The 11,078-nt window shown below is 35.3% G+C and overlaps 1 protein-coding gene across 1 annotated transcript in view; it reads left to right on the top strand.

Annotated features, from left to right (window-relative positions):
- The first annotated feature begins 1,292 nt into the window (after positions 1-1,292).
- The window catches only part of LOC134748815 (lachesin-like), a 90,664-nt gene continuing 80,878 nt past the window's right edge, over positions 1,293-11,078 (top strand). Inside the window, exon 1 of the mRNA XM_063683621.1 lies at positions 1,293-1,588. The gene's annotated coding sequence lies outside the window, so the exon portion shown is untranslated. The remainder of the gene's footprint in view (positions 1,589-11,078) is intronic.

The following is an 11,078-nucleotide window of genomic DNA, read 5'->3' as shown; positions in this document are numbered from 1 at the left end:
CGCGCGTTACCTATGATTCCTATGAAATTATAGGAGTAGGCCGAGTAGTATAGGCCGTCTATAAACTTATAATGAATAAAGGTAATTATTTAATTGGTATTGACTTTTGTACGATAGATCTTAAAGAGTAATATATTAATTAGGCACTATAATTTTATGGGAGTGCACTGCACAAGCGCTCCTTAGAGGAAGCCGCGCCTGTTCGCTAACGTATACGTAATTTTCTTTCTATGCATCTCACTCGTAGTAGTCGTAGTATTACATCTGTATAGTAATACAGCTCGTACATATTAGTGCGAGCGAGACGTATGAAAAGTAAATTACGTAGACGCAACGTAGACGTTAGCGTAGGTATAAGTATGTCAGTGTTGACATTGTCAGTGACTCGTGGTGTGAGTATAGGTGTTAATGAATAATTGAGAGGATAATGTTCATACCCCGGTCTGCTGGTGGAAATTTTACCACCGTTATGTAATACTAAAATATTATAATCGTGATTACAATAATATATTAAATGAATGTAATTTTAAACTTTCGTTAAAGTGACTCGAACCAATTTGAGATGTTGATTAATTATAGTTTCAATAGGTAATAAATGAAAAAAGTTTTCATGTAGGTAATGAAAGAGCTAACGTTTTTAATTAATAACGTTTAGCTCGAGGATGAGTCACATTAGTTACTATGATGTAGAAATTGCGTCATATCGATATCTAAGATAACACCTGAGTCGATATTTAATTAGTCACTAGCACAGGTGCATTTTTGCCTCCGGGCCGGGGTATGATCATGTTTTCTCAATACTTGCGAGATTACGGAGTAATAAAGGTAAATTGGTGTGGACAATATTTTCATTTTCTTTCGGTATTAATTGAATTGAAATAGCGATTAATTATAATGTCCAAAGAGACGATCCCTGGCAACCTGATCACGTGTCAAATGTCGCAAGGTATTCGCTATTTGACCACTGTTTATCACACGTCCCACACACAACAAGAGCGTCCTGCTCAAACAATGTAGCACTGTCGGCACACGCACACCTATAGCCATAAACTACAAGAGAGTAGCCTCTTCAGCGATCTATAGTCAAATCCAAACAAAATAAACACCCGAAAAACTACTGTAATCATACACACTAACGGTTCAAAATAGAATATCGAATAATCATGATAAGGGCGAAGTTGATAGCCGCCACTACGTATATGTGAGTGAAGCTCCCAAAATCGCATGCGCACAGCATCTGTGCTTCCCTATCTCCCTCTACCCGAGCCGCGGAAGGGCGTAAGTTTAAATACGGTTTTCGACTTTATGCGGGTTAGGTAAGGTTAGATTTCGAATGGTGGAGGAAATACCGAGAGAAGTTTTGACGTGAAACGCTATTGCAATAAGCTTAAAGGAGTTGTTTTTTAGATGTCCCTGGACCGTTCAGAGGCTGAGTCGTGCGCGACGGGTGGCTTCGCGAGTTTACGCGACCGAACTGAAACTCGGTTTCAGAAGTGTTATATTTAATTAATATTTAGTGGTTGTTCTGTGTACTAATGAGATGTTTGTGACGGTTTTTGGGACTTTCTGGTTTTGAGGAGCGGTTGATGTAAGTTTAAAAACTTTTAGCCAAATAATTTTTTATACTTATATTAAGAAACTTTTTCTATTTCAATGAAATAAGCTGCTGAAAATAAGCTTATAGTAAATTTAGTATTTTGTCACACGTTGAAATTAATTTGAATTTGTCTATTCATGCATTTCCCGTGTTGCCAACTTGTAAGTATTGTAAAAAATCTAATAATAATTTAGCCTTTATACGTCTTACTGCTGGGCATATATAGGCCTCCTCTCGTCCGTGAGAGGATTTAATGGCCCATAGCCACCAACCACGCTGGCCAAAATCAGGTCGGGGACTTCACATACACCTTTGCAATTCTTCGGGGATGTTACATGCAGGTTTTCTCACGATGTTTTCCTTTACTAAAAAGCTAGTGGTAAGTAAATATCCAATGATATTTTGTACATACTTAAGTGTAAAAAAATCTAGTACTTATTTTTAAATATATTTTTCTTAATTACCTATTAAGAAAATGGGTTAGCAGTATAGATAAACCTGCGGTACACTTACTCCTCAATTTAATCACCTAATTTGCGGTCGTCTTCAGGTTTTTTAATCCTATTTTTCTGAGCCAAATGCACTTAGTGGGTATCGAGGTTTTTTTAATAATAAAATAAAATGCGTAAATAAACGCTTTCTTATATGAGTATTTGACGTTTAAACACACATGATAAGTCATTTGATCTTGATCATTCAGAGTAGGTATCGAGTTTTTTTTTTAATAATAAAAAATGAGTAAGGCTAAGGTAGGTACGTACCTGCGCCAAAGAAGCTTGCCTACTTCCAAAATTTCATACTTTTATAAAAGTGTTAATGAGATCAAATGCGTCCATATGTTTGCTAGTACCATAGACAAAACTGCAAGTCTACTACGTCGGTGGCAAACAAGCATACGGCCCACCTGATGTTGAGCAGTCTCTGTAGCCTATGTACGCCTGCAACTCCAGAGGGGTTACATGCGCGATGCCGACCCTAACACCGCACCTTGGTTGAGCTCTCTGGCAACCTTACTCACCGGCAGCAACACAACACTAATAGGCCTTCTTTGGTGCAGGTACCTTAGTGTTCGATCGTGCGGTTTTAAAACAACATCTTCTATTAAAATTCATCCGAAAACTGGCTCTTTATCTTGATGCATGTTTTTGGTAACGTCCGAAAAAGAACACCTTGGAACGTTACCTACAAACTAGACAACGATGAAGAGAAGAGGTGCCTTTTGAAAACCATTGAGTCTTCGATGCTCAATGGTTTTCAAAAGGCAAAGGAAAGATGTGGACCCTTTTACGATACGACGATATCAATTCGCGGTGCAAGAGAGGGAAGCCAAGTAAAACATACATTAACCATCAAGTAAAAGAAAAAGTAAACGTCAGATGGTATCCGAAAGTCAATAAGATGGCACAGGATATTGGCACTGGCAAGAGCCCAAGCCCTTAAAAACACGATGATGAGACAACTATACTTACGACAAATGGAATGGAATTTATGAAAAAATTAAAAAAAAATGCACACCTTAAATTTAAAAAAAATCCTATTACTTATGTTCCGTTATTGATCGAAGATCTTGCACTGTAGAGAGATGCGGTTACGGTTTACAAGTCTAGTGAGAAACAAAACGTTTTGTAGAAAATTTGATTGAATAGACTGCATAAAAATATCAGTTGCTATTTTTGGCATATAAAAGATTGGTAGACAAGTGTCTTCTACCTCTCATTAACTATAAGTAAGTATTAGGACATATTTTGATTATGACCACTTAGGCATCAAAATGATTGGATGAAGGCTAATGAAATTTACACAGTCATGGGTTCAGTTTATATGACAGTATGTTGTTTATTATGGCTGTTCACACTTTGTCACGTTAAAGTCGGTGCAGTAAATTTGTACATATAAATTTTATATAAGAATTAAAAAAAATTTAAAGCAGGAAAGGTATCTATCAATAACTCAGCAACAGACAGCTAGGTACCTTGGTCCGAATATAGGTAGCATTGGTAATCCAATATACCTTTGTACGTATTAACTTAGGTATTATAAGTATAAAGGAACATGGCTCGGTGAGTAAAAGGTACCGTTGACGAGTAGACTTAGACTGATTTATTCCATCATAACTAAGTGTTTTATAATCATGCTATAACATCACATATTCTCTAATCTGCGGCGATACAGACATTATCTTAACTGAATCAGCGCATGCTCTAACCTATAATAAGTTATCGACGCGTGCTGATAGATCATAATAAGTATTTTGCTGACCGCCATAATAAGAATAAAAAAAAAGTAAAGCGAGAAAGGTATATATCAATTACTCAGCAACACAGTGTAAGTTTCACTTTAAATGTAAACAGACAGAAACCGTTCATTGCCGTATCGTTTGATAGTTATTTCGGGACGAACGTCTTTATTTTTAGCTTTGGATGTAACTAAATTGTCCCGTATAACAGTATTCAACTTATCCCGAGGGAACCCTTCATTATCCCGGAAATACCCTGTGTATTCAGGGATCTTTGATATTTTGCTAAGAGATTATATAGGATTTTGTAATTTATTATTCATACAAAATGCCTTCTGCATATAATAATTAAGGAAGCTTTGAATTTATTCAATCAATTCGTCAAGTACTAATTTACTTTTTTTTAATCTATTTTTTTAAGGGGTTTCGTCACTCAGTGACGATGTCACCCCTAACTAATTTACTTAGGTTAATTAAAAAAACCTAATCTTATTTTAGAGAGCTACTATTTGTGTTATTTTGTTATAGTAATGACAAGTATATTTGTAAGATTTCAGGCCCGTTTGTGGAAATACTCACATTGTTTGTTACCGTGTTTTCCGTTAAAACTAGTTTTGACTATCTCTAGTCTAAACGCTAGGGAAAACGCGTTTTCACTACCGCTCACTAGAGTTCGATTCGAACCGACGCGCCAGAACCGACTTTTTTGTATTTTATAGCGTTTCCTAAGAGAAAAACATTTATTACGTATTACGTGTATAAACTAGTAAAAAGTAGTATTCACCAGGCACTTTGGTAACATAATACAAGCCCCATAACATTCCGTTAGTCGTTTTTGACGCACGCATATTACAATATCTACTATAGGGTTTAGATACCCAAAAATAAAACGTAGGTCATTTTGAAATCGCTCATAGCGGTGTTCGGATATTTGTTGACAGATTGCTCACTCATATTTATTTGGCGACTGAACCAATACAATAAATTTTATTCCATGGCCTAACGACAAACGGTGAATTTTTTTGATCTTACATCCCAGCAGCCACGGATATCATAAAAATATCGTAAACACGGCTCAGAAAGGTGATTCGTATCGGGCAAACTTTACGCATATTTTTATTACGGCGTAATAAAAAATAAACCTAGGACTAGAATATTGTATGTGAAAAACCTTTACAGATTCCCGCTGCATACTGTTAGCAACACTGGCAATCTTTAAAATAAAACAAATGAAATGTAGGTAAGAATTGATTTTTAGGGTTCCGTACCCAAAGGGTAAAAACGGGACCCTATTACTAAGACTCCGCTGTCCGTCTGTCTGTCTGTCTGTAACCAGGCTGTATCTCAGGAACCGTGATATACAGTTGAAATTTTCACAGATGATTAATTTCTGTTGCCGCTACAACAACAAATACTAAAAAGTACGGAACCCTCGGTGGGCGAGTTCGACTTGCACTTGTTCGGTTTTTTGATGTTACCTATGTAGTATTGAAACACCTACTCGTGTGTTTCAATTTTATTCTTAGGGGCTCGTGACAGTTGTCACTCTGGTACAATTTAACGTTTTGAAGTCATTAAACACAGCGCCACTTGCACCATCCCCTTAACCCAGTGTCAAATTGTACTGGTAACCATGATTAACTCCAGGTTTAACCGGTTAACCCCGGGTTAGTGGAATGGTGCAAGTGGCTCTGACTAACTAACATTACAACACAACAACACTAACAACAACCACTAAAAAAACCTATAGTAAAACATATTTTAAAGCTCGCACCAACAAGCCAGATTCTTTTCAGCCATTTTCTTCACAGAATGGTCTAACTTTTTCTAATAACCTCACCTTTAGATTTATCCTCGTAGCAAAACGTCACCGTTATAACAGCAATAACGTTAATCGAGCGACTATGCAGTTCTAGTGATGTGTCGTCACCGGCTACTTTAGCTGGGAATATACACAAATGTGTCCGTCTAATCAGTTGGGTACATGACGGGTATTAAAGATCCCAGATTAGCTGATTTAAGGCCCAGTGGGTTCGTGTTCTTCTCTCACTCTCACTAAGCGTGAGTGTGAGCGAGATCTGATGGATGTGCGTGCTCGGGACCGCGGATAATTATTATCATGTTTATGAATTATTATTTTTTTGTGTTTTAATAATAAAAAAGTAATCGCTGTCTTCCCTCAAGCATAATTATTGCTCATTTTTAGAAATAATTATCATATTTTTAGTTTTTGTGAAAAAATTATAATAATATTTTAAAGAGCATTTTAGACCTATGTTCGTGATTTTTTCTATCGAGCGAAAGTCGAAAACTCAGGATTCGAATTACTAAAGTCCCTAGAAAAATATCTCAATATTGCTAATAAAATTTTTGGCAACAATATTGTAATCTAAAAAAAGCGCTACGACTTTTCAAAAATTCCGTTCTCTAAACCTACTGCACCGTAATTTGATGAGACGCAAATAGGTAACAGATTTTTATGATTTTACATTTGACGGACACATTTGTGTATAGTCGGACCAAGCTAACACAGCACAGGCTCTGCAATGACAAAGTATGGAATACATAATAAACGTAATATTTTCATAGTTTTTTTTAGACGGACTTATTGTTAGCTTAGACGGACTTTATGCTTTATGCTTTAGCTAGAGTTTTAGGCCTAATATTAATTTAACTACCGTGACGTTCTTCGTAACAAACAGAAAAATGCCGATCTTCACCATATTGACCTTAATTTGACTTATGTTTAGGTTTTTTCGCGTTATTATCTTTTATATAACCAAATTTTAAAATAATAAACAGGAATTTTGTAGGCCGCTAAACTAGTTAGGTACCATACTGGTTGGCGCCCTGATAGTTTTGTGTAAGTATAAATAAAATAATAATAAAAAATATTTTCAGACATTTACAGTCCATAATTGTTAGTATAGTAAAGTAAATTTTTTAGGATGTATAAGAACATTTTTGGGATATATTGTGGGAACGTTCCCGATGATGGGAATATTGGTAACGGCACATCACTAAGCATCCCGGATATCAGCTAAGCCCGTCAAAACTTTTTCAATTAGGTACCTATGTATGGTGGCTCTCGTATTTATGACGGACGGTATGACCTGAACACGCGGGAAGTTTCTAGTGATGGAGGTTAAATGAAAATAGTTGTGACGTTAAGAAGTTTATGAAATTTTGTTAAGTTGGTACCTATGATTAGTAGAGATGGTGTAGCGAGGATGACTAGTTTAACGAAGTTTCGAAACGCTACTTGTAGTTGCTTTGTATAGAATAGAATAGAAATAATTTATTTGTTAGCACACTCAAATAGAAAATTATACAAAATATAGAAACATAAAAAAGAAAAAGTGCCAAGAAATGGTCTCACCTCAGCATGGCGACTTCCAGTGCTGATCTTGATTGATTTTGAATAAAATTGTAGTATGTATCTACATACTACAATTTTGTTAAAGTTATGGACTTTGGCGAAGGATCTGGTTCGCTAATATTTAATACTAGCTTTTGCCCGCGACTTCGTCTGCGTGGAATTAGTAATTTGCGTACCTTTTAAACAAATCTGCTATTAATCCATCCTTTTTTTCACCATCAAATTGGTCCATTCTTTAAATTTTCACCCCATTTTTTATACCCTCAAGGGTTAAGGGATCAAAACCGTTAAGTACAACCTGTTTTCCAAGTCGTTAAACGTGTTTTTTCACGTAGTGTTCTGAATAAACATTTTGTTTCGAGCAAATGTTTGCTCTTCTCATTTACTATTGGAGCATGTGTTTCTACCGAACGACTGAACGATATTGCTGGCTCAGAACAACTGTTCAGGGTGCGTAGACAAGATGCCAATGAACGAAACGCGACTGGCTCTTAGGCTGGGTCAGTTTAACTTTTTTATATTATTAGGGATCATACTCGTAGTTAAAAAAGAGTGCTATTTGGTAATTCATTTCATTTTCATTTTATTTTTATTTTTTAGCTTGAGTTTTACTGTCTCTGGAATTCAGTTGAAGTTTTCGAAAATGTATGGACATCGTGGAAAAAAAATATGTCTAAAAGTTTTTTTTTAATTGATTCGCTCTAACCCTTTACCATGCTATTTCGAAACAATATTTCTTTGGCTAAAGTATGAATAAAGGGACAATACAATGATATACTCCGCAGACCATATAAAATGTACCTAACAATATTTATATGAAAACTTTGAATTGGATCTGGAGGCAGAAAATGAATTCCGATTGCAAAATAATTTAAAAAACTGTTTATTTGTATTATTACGTTACCTACTTTTTGTAACTATTACCGAAGGTAAACTGATACTTTTTTTCTCCATACACGAGTAAACCACCCCACTAAGTGTCTCTGTCGTACTAATATGGAAGAGTAATAGAGGGAGATAACTACGCTAGGCTACGCGGAGCGTCAACGATTGACATCTTGTCTACGCACCAAGAACACTAAGTTAAAACGCTTTTTTCTTTCTTTTTACTGGGTTAAAGGTGGGATTTCAAGCTTGATACAAATTAATTTTGTACCAGGAAGAAACATCTGCGAACGATGCTATGAAGCTATGAAGAAGAAGAATATTAATTGTAGTAAAGCTAGCATGCCCGGGATCAAAGGGGAAAATCATCAGCAGACAATGCGAACGAATATTTCTTAGCTAGTTGGTGGAACATTTCAAACACCCCACTATGAGCTGCTGCAATAGACCTAATAGATGCATCAGTGTGAACAGGATAATTACAAGGTCCGTTGCACACTTCGGTCAATCGAAAGGGGGTGCGGGTGCCCTCCAGACATGTGGGTGTATTAGTGTGAACAGCCTTTCTTTAGAATTTAAACGAATGTTGTTATTTATTCCATCTTCTTTAATATATTCGTTACCTACGTTTAATACCGTTTGTAATGAATAAAAAATAGAAATAGTTTGTGTAATTTTAAACCTTTGAACGTGGGTAAATCGAATATGGAATAGAATAGAATAAGATTTTATTCGTAAGCACAAACAAACAAGACATATATTACATATACAACTACATAAAGATATTAAAACATTGTACTATTATTACCTAAATATTGTTATTTACGATTATTTGTGTATCGTATATTTATAAAAACAATATCTAATGTTGCCTTTGGAAACTTAAAACATTCTTGCAGTAAGAAAATACGCCTCTTCTTTGACAGGCGTTCCGTTCCATTCAGACAACTTATTAAGAACGGTTTTTCAATATTAAAAAATAAACGTGTTATAATACTTATAATGATGAAGAGGTAAGTAATAAAATATGAAATATGCATATTTTTCGTATTCTTACATTAACAGTAGGTTTTTATGTTGATTACGACGTTTAAAGGAAACTAATACTAACACTCATCAATAAGTAGTCATGAATTGGAACAAGTAAAAATTTAAAAAAATTGGAAAAGTAAAAAGCACTAGTTCGCGAAAACCAACTTTCCGCACGCTAAACAGCCACGAAAAGTAGCACTTTTTGAGCAACTGTATTTAAAAAAAAATTCGATATTTCGATTTAGTCTGAAATAGTTGATTTTTATTTATTTTATTTATTTATTTAATAAGGGTGACACTATTATCTTCAATTCTAAACGATACGATGATAATATATTGTAGGTCGCATTAATTAACTTTTCAAATGGGATGAACGCCAAAAACCGCGAGAAAAATTGCTATTCTATAGAAATATAGAAATCACCAAATATTTGAATATCAAAATGTATAGCGTTAAATGACATTTCAAAGCAATAAAGCATTTTCTAAATCGATAGCACTCTATGGTAATTGAAATAAAAATCACAACCAAAAGAAGTATTTATATTATTTGTTTTACATAATATGTACAACAAGCATCCAAATCATTGGATTTGAAAATTATTGAATTTTGTTCAAAAGATTCATATTTAAAACCCTCTTCATTAATAAATATCTGGAGGAACTCATTATCATTATGATAATTATTCATACCTACACTCGACTTCAAAACTTGGTCATTTTAAATCTGAGCCGCTGAAGAAAAATTTAAAATGTAACTTAAGTGAGATACTGTAAGGATTTCCTGGAATCCATTAAAAACTTACCATAGGCACTTACTTGTTTTTGGCGAATAACCATAGTTTAAATTTACAGCGGAGAAGATATTTCCGTATTTTTGTTAAAGCTGATTTAATGAGAAAGGCTTTATTGATGCAATACTTTAAATAAACGAAAATTTACTTATTTAAGATAGGCAGCTATAGGCCTTTGGCACAATCGTCTTCTCACCCGACAAAGAAACTAAAGGTAGTAGCTATGGTTAATATCATCATCATCATCATCAGCCTATTCTCGTCCACTGCTGGGCAAAGGCATCTCCTATTGCACGTCATTGAGCAGGATTTATTTATTTATTTATTTATTTATAAAAATATTTTTCATAATGTCAATATCCAGAGACCACGTGGTACAAATTGCGCTGAACCTACCAGAACAGAAGATAGGCAGAGGTCGGCCCCCCTTCCACATGGTGGAAAAACATAGAAAGAGACCTCCAAAAAGCCCAATTGCCTGAGCAGACAACCCAAGATCGCATGGCTTGGCGCAGAAAAGTGAGGAGACTCGACCCCGAATAATGGGATAAGAATAAAATAAAGAAGAACAGAATGTCAATATCCAGAGACGCAAATACTACGTAGTCTCCACGTTTGTATGAAAAAGCCGTACTCCACTATCCTCTTAACTCACCTCAAAAGTGACTAAAGTGAACCAGGCATGTGTAATTTATATTTTTTGTGCGTACCCAAATTGTAACCTGAAACGGGGTAGGGCCATGACATGACTTGCAATATTTATAAAGGCGAGCTCGTATGGATCACTAATTACTTTCGTAATGGCCCTCGATGTTACAGGTTAAATTGAATTTCTGCGCCGGCCTAGTAATAATTAATTTGGTTCTTTGTTTATTCACCTTACAGATCAAATAGCTTGCGCAGTCCTGTAGTATGACTATTAAAAAACTAAAGAAAATCGTATTAGAAAAAACCGAACAAGTGCGAGTCGGACTCGCACACGAAGGGTTCCGTACCAATACGCAAAAAACGGCAAAAAAATCACGTTTGTTGAATGGGAGCCCCACTTAAATATTTTTTTATTCTGTTTTTAGTATTTGTTGTTATAGCGGCAACAGACATACATCATCTGTGAAATGTCAGTTTTGACACTGCCAGTGACTCATGGTACGGGTA

The sequence above is a fragment of the Cydia strobilella genome, chromosome 17, assembly GCF_947568885.1.
Source record: "Cydia strobilella chromosome 17, ilCydStro3.1, whole genome shotgun sequence".
NCBI lineage: Eukaryota > Metazoa > Arthropoda > Insecta > Lepidoptera > Tortricidae > Cydia > Cydia strobilella.
This window is presented reverse-complemented; position numbering and strand designations above follow the sequence as displayed.